This window comes from Topomyia yanbarensis, chromosome 3, assembly GCF_030247195.1.
Source record: "Topomyia yanbarensis strain Yona2022 chromosome 3, ASM3024719v1, whole genome shotgun sequence".
In the NCBI taxonomy this organism is placed as follows: Eukaryota; Metazoa; Arthropoda; class Insecta; order Diptera; family Culicidae; genus Topomyia; species Topomyia yanbarensis.
In genome coordinates, this window is record NC_080672.1 from 365,038,137 (window position 1) to 365,054,105 (window position 15,969).

General features: G+C 35.6%; 1 long non-coding RNA gene across 1 annotated transcript; it reads left to right on the plus strand.

Annotated features, from left to right (window-relative positions):
* Positions 1-10,055: 10,055 nt before the first annotated feature.
* On the plus strand, positions 10,056-15,757 carry LOC131693024 (uncharacterized). Its single transcript, XR_009306135.1, has 3 exons — positions 10,056-10,101; positions 15,243-15,325; positions 15,594-15,757. It is a non-coding gene; the product is annotated as an uncharacterized LOC131693024 (long non-coding RNA).
* The last annotated feature ends 212 nt before the right edge of the window (positions 15,758-15,969 follow it).

Below are 15,969 nucleotides of genomic sequence, written 5' to 3' on the forward strand. Positions count from 1 at the left end.
TTTATAAAATCTGAAATATTCAGGTATAAGTGAAAATAATACTTGTAATTTAATATTAAACCAAGAATTTCAAAAAAACTGAAATTTTTTTTGCTGATTTTTGTATGAAAAAGGTCAAAAAACATCATACAGTAAGCTTACCCTATTCATAGGGTTCTAGAGTGCCAAACACCAAACTTTCTTAGCTTAATTGTGCATAGTTTAGACAGTTAAAAAAGTGCCTCTTTGTACATTTTAGTTTGCATCCTTCTTTCTTATACGTAGTTGAAGTTGGTGTAAAAAAAATGTAAAAATTTCCAATAACTTTTAAACGAATGAGTATTTTTACATACAGTCTTCGACAATATTATGTAGTTTTGATACCTACACATTTCTCTTGAACATAGTTTGCACGAAAAGTCACAATGAAAGAAGTTATATTAAAAAACTGGATTTAAGGGGATTGCCATAGAAAACGCCTTATAAATCGATAAACTTTAGTCCTACAAGCTCTAGTTCTTCAACAATATTCTTCACTATGAGCATTTCCAAAACTTTGTCGAAGACACCAACTTTCTACCTAGTCATTATAAAAAGTTAATTTTTTTAGTTTGATCATAGTAAGTCAAGTCTAATTTCAATTATTATCAGATTGTGCGGGATATTTATACGAACAATTCCTCCAAAGACATCCTGTGAGTATATTCGATGGTTTGGTCTCTAGTGAATTAAGTTCACGTTTTTTGGCGTTTCCGACCACTGTGCATTGGGGCCAAGGGGTCTCACAGTGTCGCCTAACCGGACAAAACCTCAAAATTTTATTTTAGATTTTTCATGATTTAACATTTTTCCCTGTTTCTTAACAGGTTCAATAAAGTCTTCACAAAATATAAAGTCATGAGGCCGATAGTTCGTTTTTTTTACAGAACTTCAAAGATGAAATAGTTGATCAATTCTGAGAAACACTGTTTTCAAACCTAAGTTATTCAAATGAATATATCTTTTAGTTAAGACTCCGATTAGGATTGAACTGGTTTCATTTTAAAGGTTATTCGCTGGACTTATAGTTGCCATTCGATTTAGTCGATACAAACCTTTCTTCTCGCTCAGACATGAGGAACAAATAATAAATCGCGCAATAAATTAAAGTTATAATATTCAAAGTGGCTGTACTTTTTTGAAACAGTTCGGAAAGATCGCTTGTTGTTCATGATACTTGAAAATTAGTGTACTTTCCGAAAATAAATATCTTGTTTTGCCCTTTTCTGCCCCGAGGTATGAAAAAAGGTGATTTTTCATGATATGTCTGAAGGAGACGCATGGTAGCCTTTGATTACCCAGGGTTCGTAATATAATTTATAAATGTGTCTTATCATTATTAACAATTCAAAATTTTTTATTCTCTTAAAAAAATCACAGCACCTAATTTTTTGAAAATGAATTTTCGGATGTAGTGCACTTTATATTCGTAAATATTGAATTTTCGAACCACCCTAGGTGCCAAAATTTTGAGGCAATAAAAAAACAAAAAATAAACATCAAATATGAATTCAGCGTCACAAAATTACCTTAATGTAAAGTTTTCATCAAATTCAGGCCACTTTTTAGGTTTTGTGCGACTTTTGTATGGAAGGTGATCACTGTGGGTCTGTTGGTGACGGTACAACAAATAAACAAATAAACAAATGAAATCAAAGTTTTGCAGTAATTCAGTAAATGCGGTTCAATTTATAGAATATTTAGAATTGACATCCTCCATCAGAGCCACGTCCTCATCATTAATTTTTCGGCCTTCGCCTCTCCTTCTGTCTCCCGAAGTTTGCGTTTTATTATAATCCAATAGGTATAATGGATTCATGTCTTTCGGCACAAAATCCACCGTATTAGTCGCACACCACTCCTGTACGGTTTTGAGATTGTAGCATAATGCTAAAACAACGGTTCTTGAACATGCTGTCTCAAAAACAACAAAAGCCGCTTTTGTAGGTACTTAGTTTCGTAAATCTCTCCGTTCATGATGCCCTTGGTCACAACTGTTTTACTACGCTTGCCATCAGTGCATATGGCCTGCCAAATCAGGCATTTCGAAACAATTTTCGATAGTTTCTTCCACTAGAAACGGTTGTACATAGCAAACTTGTCATTAACCGCGAAAAAATCGTATCCCGGCAACTGCTTGATAAATACGTCAGGCATACAGAGGTTTGGCATAAATTATCATATATTCAAAGTATCATTGTAAGGAAATCACTTTTTGGTGGTGGTGGCCTCGGTTGGTAAGAGCGCAAATGTTAGAATTTTTTTGATGTTGTTGAATTACTCTTTAAGCTGATAAAATTCTATCAACTTTTAATTCTATTTTATATACTTGAAGAAATCTTCACTCAAAGCTTGCGCTAATTTCTCGGCGAACAACTAATTACTAAACAGGTACTCTTATTTAAAATCAGTCTCATTTACATTAGAATATAAATAACGCACATTAACCCTTTCGTGCCCATGTTGTTTATAAACAGCAACGTTTTAAAACAGCTATAACTTTTGATTTAGGCAAAATTTACTCACAATAACAAGTAACACTAGTAACTAGGACTATTATCTTTCATTTAAGCGCTAAAATTAATAATTATTGTCCCTAGAACTGAAGTTATTGCTATTATTTATAAATTATTGCTATTAGTCTGATAGAAATCCACTGGAGCAGTGCTACCAGAAATATTTTCAGTTAGCGTTGATAAATGAAATTTTTATTATTATAGAAAATTGCTACAGCGTATCGATTTGGACCGAATTCGACTATCTTCTCCTAGCATATAGAATATTGAAAATTGTCTTGGAGAATTGAATTGAGCATCGGTAGGTAAACATTGAGCAGCTTCCAGCACTGCGAAAGAAGCGTCTATCAAAAGGGTTCCATAAATATTGACGAAGCATTTTTGAGCGATTTTGAAACCCCCCTTCCTCTTCATAGCATTTCGCTGCAAAGTTTCTTACAAAAGAAATGTATCGGATTCGCTCAAACTCTGAAAACTTTTTCCGAGACCCGGAGGGCCGAGTCTGATATACCAATCGATTCAGCTCGACAAATTGAGACAATGTTTGTGTGTGTATGTATGTAGGTATGTACAAAATGTCATGTAATTATCTCAGCAATGGCTGAACCGATCTTAATGAACCTAGTTTCAAATCAACGTTGCCTAACGTTGCCATTTGACACTATTATTTTGGTTTTACGATATGTTGTTTAATTTCTGGATATGGGTGGTTTTGTCAAAATGCAGCAGGTTTTTAGCAAATAACATTCGAAAAAGCAATACAATGCCCCGTAAACTGCCGTTATAATTATGCAGCTTGTAAAAATACCTTTCTAACAAGCTATTGATTGTTAAAATTCGTTCGCGAGCGGCGGATATATTGAACATTTTGTAATTTTATTTTTCGCTTACCAATTTTCACTAATTAAAAAGGAGACCGTTTCATACAGAGTAAAATAACACTGGTGTTTTGGGGGCAAAACTAAACCGATTTTGAATATCAGGGTATGAAAACACATCTCCGTGCTTCCAGAAATTCGATTTTGAGAATATTTTGTGAATTACCTCTACAATAAACGAACTATTTCTCAAACATCAATATGTAAGTTCAGTTCAAAGACAAAATATTGCGTTCATAGTGAAATTAAGATATTAACCATCATTTGCTCCCTCCCCCATCTCTCTCGCTCTCTCTCTCGCTCTCTCCCTCTCTAGCTCTTTCACTCTCTAGCTCTTTCCCTCTCTCGCTCCCTCGCTCTCTCGCTCTCTCACTCTCTCGGTCTCTCGCTCTCTCGATCTTTCGCTCTCTCATTTTCTGCTATTCTAAAATATGTATCAAAATCCAAGCTAATTTCATGTGTGCGGTGTAATTGTGAAGGTTTGAGAAAACAAAACTATTTTTTGTCTGCTGTTACCCTATAAATAGTTTTTTGCGTTTTAGTGTAGAAGAGAGCCCTACATGGCAAATAAACCATTTGTAGTCCTGAGAAAATATAACTATTTTCAAATGTTCAAAACCCTCAAAATGAAAGAAACGTTGAACTCTGGGTAGACAGGTGACCCGAAGTCGAAAACTACATCAACTCAAATTTAATTCAGTGCTATTCATAGCTTCTATATATACTATAATTAAGGAAATTAATGGCTATCATTCTTCATAACTAATTAATGTCCACCAATAGAGTATAAACACCAGATAATCTTAAAACGACGCCGACAAGTAAACGAAACGAAAAGAATAAAACAAAAAAGGGTGGAAACTCTAGAAAGTCCATTGTGTATTAATGAGCCTTTTCTCAGAAGACGGGATTTTCAAAAACATTTCATAACTTTCTAATGCAGTGGTTCTCAAGTTCGTACAATCCGGTTTATTAATTTTCATTATTCAAAAATGTTTTTTAACTTTAAATATATGATCATTGCATTTCCATGAATTATATCATTCAGAACTTTTTTATTCATTTGGTTAATCTGCGTTCATTTTATCTTTAGATTTACTCTGATCAGTTTATTCTTTTCGTGCATTTTACCCAAATCATTCATTTAACTTATTTTATATACTGTTTTCATTCTATGCATTCTATTCATTCTTTTCCATTTCAAACATTTTGTACAGTTTCTTCATTTTATTATTTTTCAGTTTTATTCATTTCATCCAAATAATTTATTTGACCCAATTTAGTTTTTCTATTAGTTTATAACCTTTTAACATCTTTAATTTTTCATTTTAATCAATGCATTTCATTCTGCTCATTTTCTTCTTTTATTTATCAATTCAGTTCATTTTGTTTATTTGATTCGTTTGATTTTTTATTCATTTCATTTTTTTATTGATTTTACTCATTTTGTTTATTCTATTCATTTTGTTCATTTGATCCATTTTAGTCATTTGATTCATTGTGTTCACTGGATTCATTAAATTAATTTGGTTCATTTAACCCATTTGCTTCATTTGATTCATTGATTCGTGTATTTTATAATTTGGATTTACATTAATCATTTGTAACCCGTCAGGGTAACAATTTAGCACTGGGTGGAAATATACCCTTTTTTGCGTATACACTCCGAAGAGTGTATTGTTTACGTAAAATTATGCTCACCGCTGTTCGGTATTGTTCACATTTAGTTGTAAATTTTTGTTCATTTTCGCGTTTGTGAACGGTTTTATTCGTACAGATAGGTTAGATAATTTTTGTTTTACGTTTGTGAATTAGTAACATAGGGCTTAGATAGGCCACCGCTCTCCTACTGATGAAATACGTGTACTGGCTATGCTGCACATAGGTGATGACAGCTATGCGGCGGGAAGGTTCCAACAAAAGAGCCTTGCTCACCTCCCTGGCTTATTGTAAAGGACCGCTGCGATAGCAGCCAACGGTACCTGCGGGAGAACACGGCCGTCGGAGTCCCGGCCGGTCGGATAAACCTTCGCCTTCCGCCATCGCCAAAAGTAGCTGGTTAGTTTCTCCGGCAGAGTGCAGCACAGAGGAGAGGAGAATAAAAGTCGGTAAATTTAGTTTATTTGTTTTTTCCTCTTTTTTGTTTGTTATTATTCGAAAATCCGAAATTCCGTTAGGAGCACCTAGGCCGCCCTGAAAGGAAGGGTCCGCCGGGCAATTAGAAACCCGAGTAGTGGGCAAAAATTTTGACAAAATTTCCCGAAGACGCCGCTGCCGCTGTACACCCGAAAGATCCGAATCAGGAGAGATAAAAATGCTTCGAGATAGCAACTCAAAATCCAGCTCATCGAAATGTAAATGATCGACGCGCATGAACACACACGCTTGGTTGAATTTCTCCAACGCCATCATCACATGCGCTATATTGGAAGAAATTACCAAGACACAAAGCATGTAAGTACTGATACGGTAAAATTTCAATTTTTCGCCCACTAACGATTCCCATAAAATTTCAGGAAATCAAGCTGCTCCAAAAATGTCTAAAATCGGATTGAGAATTCGAGGCAATTAGCCACCGCAACCGAATAAATGACAACAACCTTCAAACTACTCGTCCGGCAGACCAAACACAAACAACGCAATCCTCAAATTCGGACAAAAAAGGAAAATACAAAAAAATCGAAAAAATATACCACAAAATGTAAATAAATAAATAATACGACCGCGGAACAATATTGCGGAAGAAACCTCACCACTGTTCTACGAAAATCCTCCATTTAGTAGAAGCACCCCACACTCCGGAAGAAAAAAATATTTTCAAAAATAGGAAAATATTTTTTTCAGTGTGTTTTGCCCCACGTTGGGCGCCAAATGTAAGTAGAGGTTTTGCCCACTACTCGGGTTCTTAATTGCCCGCCGGACCCTTCCTTTCAGGGCGGCCTAGGTGCTCCTACCGGAATTTCGGATTTTCGTATAATAACAAACAAAAAATAGAGGAAAAAACAAATAAACTAAATTTACCGACTTTTATTCTCCTCTCCTCTGTGCTGCACTCTGCCGGAGAAACTAATCAGCTACTTTTGGCGATGGCGGAAGGCGAAGGTTTATCCGGCAGAGTGCAGCACAGAGGAGAGGAGAATAAAAGTCGGTAAATTTAGTTTATTTGTTTTTTCCTCTTTTTTTTTCCTCGTTTTTTTGTTTGTTATTATACGAAAATCCGAAATTTCGTTAGGAGCACCTAGGCCGCCCTGAAAGAAAGGGTCCGCCGGGCAATTAAGAACCCGAGTAGTGGGCAAAACCTTTACTTACACATTCCGTTTTATGAATTTGAACACCTTTTATTTTATTTTTTGCTTTATTTTTTATTTCGTTCGTTTTATTGATTTTCTATAATTTATTCAGTTTATTCGAGATTTTATTCGTGCAGGACTAGAAACTGTTTTCATCCCACCACTAGTTGGGTGCCTGCTTCGCATAAGTTCTGCAAACTAATGAATGATCCAATAGTGATATGTGTAAGAAATGTCCCAATTCACTGCTAGGTGGATTAAATCGTTTTGTTGTTTGGAGCTACTGTTGGGCTGTTTACCTTCTCAGTGACGAATCAAAGATCAATTGTCCTAAGTGACTTGCTAGTATGAACCCTATACGTATTTCAACTATGATTGATCCTGTTTTTCAAGGATGCAGAATTTATATGTGGTGTTGGGCAAAGTTGCCCCATGTCATCTTTTAGTGCAGTCAGTGAAAGTAAATTGAAAATTCATCGAGTTGTTGAAATTATTTGTTGATAAGAAAGCAAGTATTCAATTTGATGTTTGAAATAAACAAACAAATAAGTGTAGCAAAATGAGAACAAACTATTTTATTTGGCAATCACAACATGAAATCAAAATAACATTTGGATTTGAAGCTAATATTAAAATGTTATTTCGTTTTGCTGTAATTTTGATGTTTGACTTTGCGCGGGAAATAGCACAATTGTACATTGACACTGAAAATACTTTTTGAGTTTGCATCGGAAACAGATCTTCTACAGCAAAACACTTCAGATTGACCAGATTGGATCCTACACAAAAAGAATCACCATGAGCTGTTTATAGTAAAAAAGGATCACTGGCGAAATAGACTGCCTGAAGATTAATAGATAAAAAATAGTGATTGCATTCAAGGATAGTGTGATTTGTCCAACTATTCGCAAAACTTTAAATACGAACCGCGTTAAAAAATAGGTTTACAAAATTTGACACAATTTGGTCAGGTGACCCCCCCCCCCTTGTCAGCCGATTTGAGCCGCCTATGTCGAATTCTAAAATGGTCCTTTGTGAACGAAAAACGTAAAGTAAGCGAGCTTTCTGGCAAGTAAAACACCGTTCCAAGCGGCATTTGCAAACTATTTGCGAAACACTTCTCGAAAGTGGACGACTCAAGTTGCATTAACAGTTAGCATATATCTTTTGGAACAGATCACCCAAGACGCAGCCACTAACATAAACCATCCCACGAAGATAGCAGCAATAGCGATATAGAGTAGTCATAGTAAAGGTATAAAACCCATATCACCGATTCAGCACAACACAGTCAAGGCATAAACAATATTTTCTGACAGTTAAAATAAACAGACCCAAAACTCAGATAGTTGTCGGAATCAATATCAAAGCTGGTGTAGGCAGAGCATAGAATTAGTAAACCGAATAATATGCTACATACAATACATGCTGACAATTTCTGTGATTGGTGTTATTGCTATTTGCTAACCCTCAGCTGGCTTGAAAGCTTGAGATCACGGAACTTCTTGAGACTCAATTTTCAGCGCACCGAGTTCGGATAGAGCGAAGCGGTGAGGGCGTTCTGCAATGTTTTGCATAGTGTGTATTAGGGTTCGTCGCGGTGAGGATGTGGACGGTAAATGGATAGTCCGCACCGCAACCGCAAAAAAAATAATAAAACCGCACCGCACCGCGAGGTAATGCGGTAAAATTCATGTATTTTAAAAATTGTGCTGAAAAATTATTCATTTGTTTTGTATAAAATAATAAAATCTTATTCTTATTTACACGAAAATTAACTTTGACGGACTCCTAAGGATGTAACATTTATGAAAATATTTAACTTTGCAAGTTTCATTAAGGGGGTGAGGGTTGTGGCGTAATAAAACACTTTCTCTCGATTTATTTAAACTTTGCGTAAAGCGAATTGATCGAAACTTTTGTACAATATAGTGTATCATTTCCATAACATACTATAATTTTTCCATTCAAAAATATCGACAAACGACTCGGTGACGAAGCTTTCTGTAGTACATCTCTGGAAAAACATGATTTGCGATGTTACTTGCCATTCAAAAACTACTTAACCGATTTCTTTCAAACTTTGTAAACAGATTCTATGTAAAAGATACCTAACCCCTACGTTAAGATTTCGTTTTAAATTTTCAATTAAGGGACCACTTCAATGGCAAAAATGCTTGGCCACAGAAAATATTTTAGGAACACTGTTGATTACTTTGATGGTTCTGACAAGCACGCAGAAAAAAAATTAGTAAATATAAACAAATTTTGGTTTTAAATAACAATTTTCCCGTTTGATATAGTGACAAACAAAGATTCAGGTTTGATTCAATCAATATTGTTGGTTGAAATTACCAACTAATTCGTTTGTTGGCTTTTCAGTAGTTTCAACAAATATTTCGTTTGAAACAACAAAATCATGTTAGGTTTAACCGAACATCAACTTTGAAGGAACAAAAACAAATCTTTTGTATCAACCAAAGGAGAGAACAACTCAAATTTAGTTGAAATTAAACAAAGATTCTGTTGGTTTTTAACAAAGGGATCAGTTAGATCTAACAAATTTTATTTTGATTCAACAATGTTTCTATTTAAAATGTGAACAGAAGTATTTGTTGAACTAAACCAAATACATGCTTTTGAAAAACGCCCATTTCAGTTTGAAACAGTCATTCGCCACGTTTTAGATTCAACAAAACGTTTTGTTGATTCAAAAAGGCCTGATTCTTCTGCGTGAGACAGACCAAGCAAAAATCTAGCGGTTTATTTGAAAAAGTTACATTTTTACAAATTTGTATACACTGAGAAAAAAATATGCAATGTTTGCATATTTTCTGTTTCCGTCTCTTTTATTCTGTTGTGATTTTTATGCATTTTTAGCATGTGCTTCTAGGAAGCATTCAATTACGGGAAGAGCAATTTATAGCTGAAGAGGCAAGAGGCAGATATAAATATATGCTATCGATGACTAAATAAAGTCTCAGTATATTATGTACACTGAAAATCAAAGTTACCTATTTTTTGGGTTAAATTTGCTCACTGGAAAGTTTATACATGGGCAACCCAAAATTAGGTAGAAATTTGAACATGGCGATTACCCATAATTTGAGTTGGTCGCTGTGAACTTCGTGTTGGGTAGGAATTGAATAATGACGTCTACTCAAATTCAAGTTCATCGCTTTGTACTTATATTTTGGGTAGTCCATTTCAAACAAAGTAGTAGGTAATGTTTTTGACAGCCATTGTTATTGTTGTGAATCAAATTGCATGAAGTGGCTCTGAAAAAGAATGGTAATTATAATGCATAATGCAATAATTTCAATTAAAATTAATGATTAATTTATTTCAGCCTAGAAACTTAGGATAAAGCAATTAGCGCTGGATCTAAAACATGAGTCGGTGAGTACTGAAACGTTGTTTATTTTTTGCTTGTGGGTTCATGTTGAGTTGCTCATAGTACTTAAATAGCGGCCACCGCATCATTCCGAAACCCGATCGGACCTCGAAAGACACATTGAACTCATGATGGGACGTTGATGATTCATATTTTTTGGAAATGTCTGAAATGCATATCGCTAGAGTTAAAATAGAATATAACTACTAGAGGGTAATGGCAGCGGCTAGCGGTGATTAAATATTTTCTCGTTCTTACATATGATGGGCCCATTAGATTGACATTTGTTGCCCCTGACACACGCAGGTTAAAGTAATGAGTAACAATAGCAGCTACAAAGCGATACAGTTTGGCAATTATATGCCAAATGTTCCAGGCTGCAACAATTCTAATTCGAGTCTATTGATCAAAAGCAGGCAAAAACCTCAAGCGGTGTGAATTTAGTAAACGGGGTAATTCTAAAAGATGCGACGAAATGTTGAATGATAAAAGGTCGAATATAGCAAATGATTGAAAATAACAAAGGTTCCAATGTTACTAAAGGTTTAATGAAACAAAAGTTTAAAATTTAAAAAAACAGAATAATGTATTCTCACCGTTATGATGCGTCACCTCGCCTAGTTTGGTGAGGTGAGAGCGAAAAAGCGATCACCGCAGTCACTTAGGTGACTATAGTCACCCAAGGTGACAGAAGTCACCTGGCAGAGCGATTCCAATAATCATTTTGAGTGACGACGGTCACCGTAAGATGGGAAAAAGTGACTAAATACACGAAAAAGAATTATCTATGTTTAATTCCACAAATTATTTCTTCACTTTTAATCAAGATAAAATTTTCATTTTAAATCAAGGAATTTATTAAACTAAAATGGATTTTTGGGTTGGATCAACCAAAATATCTATTACATTAATCTTACAGGTTTTGTTATCTGTGTTTTTCGAAGATCAACCAAATTATTGTTTATTTCAAATAAATCAGTGATTGAAGTATAAACATGCGTCTGATTGATTCCAAAAGTCTTCCTGTATTAGTTCGACAATCCTTGCTGGATTGAAACAAAGAGATAAAAGTTTGTTCTAACTAATAAGAACGTTGTTTACACGTGCGACAAACAATCGAATTCTGAAGCGATCGAAAGTAATTTGTTTTTGATGCGTTACATCGAAAACAAAATCCCAAAGAAAATATACTCTCCAGCGATTTGTTGGATTCAATAGCAACAAAGGTCAAGTTGGCATTACTGCCGGATTCGTTGAGTCGTTCGAAGTCGATATCAAGCGAGCATTTGACCGAGGAACTAACTGAGCAAAAGCATCCCGCGGAAGTAATGGTCTTACGCGAGTAGGCCGTCGCTATGCCGAAGGTTCTAAACATAACAAAATTCTTCAGTGGTAAGTTACTTATCATTTAGTCTTGCGCAATGAGTTGAGAACAATTTATTCATTTGAAGGTACAACGAATGCTACGAAAAATCTGCTGTTGGATTTTTCGACGCGTCAAAGAATAGAACAGAGACGATCGCATCCATAGAGTCTTGCTTGCTTTCAACTTCATTTTATAGAATAACTCTGCAGAAGACACAGTTCTAGTAGTACGAGATATTCGTCAGGCTACAGCGACAGTGGCGATGTTTTTTCACGCTTAAATAGTCCTTATAGATGCTACTGAAATTGGCCCAGAATAAGTGAATTCTGCAGATGAACAGGAGACACTCGATAGTGTCACGGAAAATATACCGATTGTTACTACTGAAGTTGATGCGAATGTACCAGGTGAAGGAGCGATGGTTGAAATTATATGCCCTGCAACAAATATAATTACATTTTGCAACAAAATTGGTGTTGACTCAACATTTCAAAACCATTATTTTGAACGTTTCTTATATTTAAAACAACGAAATGTACAATTTGAATTGATAAAATAGTTTTTTTTCATTTCAATGTTTGATATGTATTGATACAAATATTTGTATTGTTTAAAGCAACCAAACGGACTTATTGAAACAACAAATTTGTATTTTTGTTTCGATTGTTGTTATGATGAGATCAATAAAACATTTTTTGATTCAACTTTTTTTCATGTTTGACCCAATAAATTATTCAGAGTTATTTCAACAATTGTTTTATTTAAATTAACAAACATTTTTTATTGAACACTGAACAATTTGATTAATTTGTTGCTTTAACCCTCATTTTATTCGACTTTAATAATTATTTTTTTGCGTGTGCTCACCTAAAAAATGTAGGTGATTAGAACCAAAAAGTGTTGCGTTTACTTTCAGATTTTTTTTTTGAATTTTCGGGTAACATTTCCTTTTGGATAATGGCAGTTGGGAAGTTTCTGAATGACGTAAATTGAAGATAGGCGTTTTTTGAAATTCAAGAAGGCGGCTTATGGTTACAACCAAACACTTAAAACCACCGGTAATATAGGTGCCATTTGAAAGGTAGTGTTTATTAGAAGGCAAAAAATGATGATTGGAGCCATTTAAAAATCCAAGATGGTGTATTCCGATTATCACAAAACACTGAAAACCACCATCAGCATGGGTGTCATTTGCAAGGTAGTAATTAGTAGATGGCAAAAATTGATAATAGGGATCTTTAGGGGTGTGCGGGTTAAGGCATTTTCTGATGCATATTAGTACCGTGAGTTAATATCTCAGTCCTTTTTCAATTTTAGGCCCAAAACTATTCAAAAAACATGTTTTAGTTTGTTTCCTTTTAAGACAATAACACATCCAAACCCATGCGACTTGCACAGCTCTATAGGTTGCCTTATCAGATCTACCATAGTTTGCAGATGAAACTTGGGATGGCAGGCTGCTAGCGGATTGCAAAAGTACCAGATCATGCCGTGTGGGGTGCTGACCTGGTTGACAATGAGGCGAACGAAATATTTGCAGATACGTCATTTAGTAGAACAACTGTCAGTTTGTTGGTTGAATTTAATTTGGTTTTTTTAAATTTAAAAATCAGAAAAGAATAATTAAGGTTTAAGAATGATATGAGTGTACTCGTGAGGACACCCGCTATCAGTACATATGAAACACTGACATAATTTTTCCAAATTAAAGATCCCTATTGGCGCCATTTTGAGTTCCATGATGGCGACTTCCGGTTACTACAAAATATTGAAAACCATCATCAATATGGGTGTCAATTAAAATGTAGTGTTTAGTAGAAGGCAAAAATTAATGATTGGTGCCATTCCGAAATCCAAGATGGCGACTTCCGGTTGCCACAAAACACTGAAAATCACCCAAAATGGTAGGTAGTTATTAGAAGAAGGCGAAAATTGATGATTGGTTCCATTTGGAAAACCAAGATGGCCGCTTTCGGTTATCACAAAACACCGTAAGCCACCATCAATATGGGTGTCATTGGAAAGGTAGTAATTAGTAGAAGGCGAAAATTGACGATTGGAGCCATTTGAAATCCAAGATGGCGGCGTTCGGTTACCACAAAACATCAAAAACCATTATCAATATGGTTGTGATTTGAAAGGTATTGATTAGTAGAAGCCAAAAATCGACGATTGGCGCCATTTTGAAATCTAAGACGATTGACTTGGTTTGTTTGATAGAGCCCATCAAACAAATTTTCATGCAAGAGGTGACAGAATGGGGTCAATGCACTTAAAAAATCGGGGGTAGACTGAATCAGGCACAGACAATATCGGTGGCTGATAATATCGGATCTTCCCTATATTTCTAAGTACTTCGATAGTACCATTAAAAATAACTATGTTTCTAGAATCATCCATTTCGTAAACTAGCATTCGGTGAAATGGAAATCATCGTACTGACGCTCTTCCTTTTTTCAAATCATCTATCTATTGCTTTTAACCCTTTCATTCCCAAAGTTTTTCTTGTGCATGTAGGGTTTCAAAACTATTTTTCCTTGAAAACAGTGATGTTAAGAAACACGAATTCTTTTTTCATAAAGATAGGAGCTTCCCTCGCAGCACTAGAAGCTGCTCAATTTCTACCTTCTAATGGTCAATACAATTCCCCTAGAATATTCGATTTGAAACAGATTTTGCTTAGTGACCGCACCCCACAACCCATAACTCTGGAATCGGAAATCGGATCGAGATGAAATTTAATAGCCATTTAAGGGGATAAAACACCTTTCATTTGAGACCAAGTTTGGTCGAATCTCCGAAAAACCAATGAGACTGTAACTCTAAATTTGGACACTTCCGCCGGGGCTTCCGGAACCGACGATGGTGGCCAATGTGACCAAAGAGACTTTGAATGGCTGTTAGTGACCTAGTACTACAAATCTAAGTAGATGTGGCACCAGTTTGAAAAAGTTTTCACCTTTATACATTCATTACAGAATTTTTTAAAATCAACATTTTCTGCGTGATCGTACTCTTCACTCTGTAACTCCGGAACCGGAAGTCAGATCCATTATAAATTCAATAGCAGCCTACAGGATGCACGTTTCATTTGAGACTAAGTTTATGAAAATCGGTTCAGCCATCTCTGAGAAAAGTGAGTGAGATTGTGGTCACATACGCACAGAGAATTGACGGACTGAATCGAATGGTATATGTCACTCGAGCCTCCGGGTCTCCGTTGAAAAGACGGTTTTCAGAGCAGTTTTTCTATTGAGAAAGGCAAAACGTAAATCGTACGAACAAGTTATAGCAAATAGTGATACATTTAACACTTTTATAATGAGTGGCTCATGTCCCTTCAGATTTGACCGCACTTACCGCTTGATGACGTCCCAGTTTGATATTTCTTTTGAGTGGTTTGAGAAAACTGAGAAAACGAAAATCGTCAACGCAGGCCTGGATACGGTTAAAGAAATATAAACAAATTTTGGTAGCCTCGCATCGTTTTCCGGAGCAGTTGGATATGTAAGGATATTTATTATTTTAAATCTAGTCCTGTAATTTAATTCTATTAATCGAATCGTATATTTAAAGCATTGTCATCAATACCCCCAGGGTTGCAAAATTGATTCGGTTCTGTGACTCCGAATCTAAAGAATATGGCGTGCGACATCGAAGAATTTATTCCGTGCATTTTAGGTCGTCTTGTTTCAAACACCTATTAAATCTATCTAAAGGGAAAATGTTGCAAAATTACACAAACTAAAAATTAAAAATCTGACGCGTTTCGTTTTGCAGATGATGATCGAGTTGCACTTTTTGTTGCCAACGAACGGAAAACAAATAAATAATTGAAGAAATTTTTCTCCTCAAAATATTTGGTAAGTAAATAAGAACAGTTTTGCATGTAATATAAGTTGTTATCGTGGGCGTGGAAACGACATTTATTCACTATTACTTGTGGATACACTGGAAGATAAACTAATGGCGTTTTCGTTTTTGACTCTGCACTACACCAGTGTAGTCGGTGCTACACTCATTCAAACCTGAGTGTAATCAGTCTATCTCTTTTTTTGCACTACACCTGTGTAGCACCAAGAACAAACGAAAGCGCCATAAGACTAATTTAATTTCTACCACTTTTTATAGATTATTTCTGCTGCCTCTGCACTCCTTGCTGTCGTTCGATTCCGTTCACGTGGCTTCGACGTGCTGCCTCGAGGATCGGCAACTCGTTGGTAGCGAGCCGCGTGGCTTGTTTCGATATTCCACCTGTTGCTATGGGCCTTGGTTGCCTCTAGATGACCTCGCATCTGCGTGGTGACTTTAGGTATGGTTAAGATGATCGGTTGTGGTATAACGTATATATAATAACATTTTTTTTCAGGAAACTATTCAGTCATGTCAAACTGAGGCTTCCAATAGTCAACACCGGTGAAACAACGTCATCTCGGTTATTGACTTCAGATACATCGAGCAATACGGAACATTTGAACAAGACTGTAGCTTACCCGAGCTCCGAGCC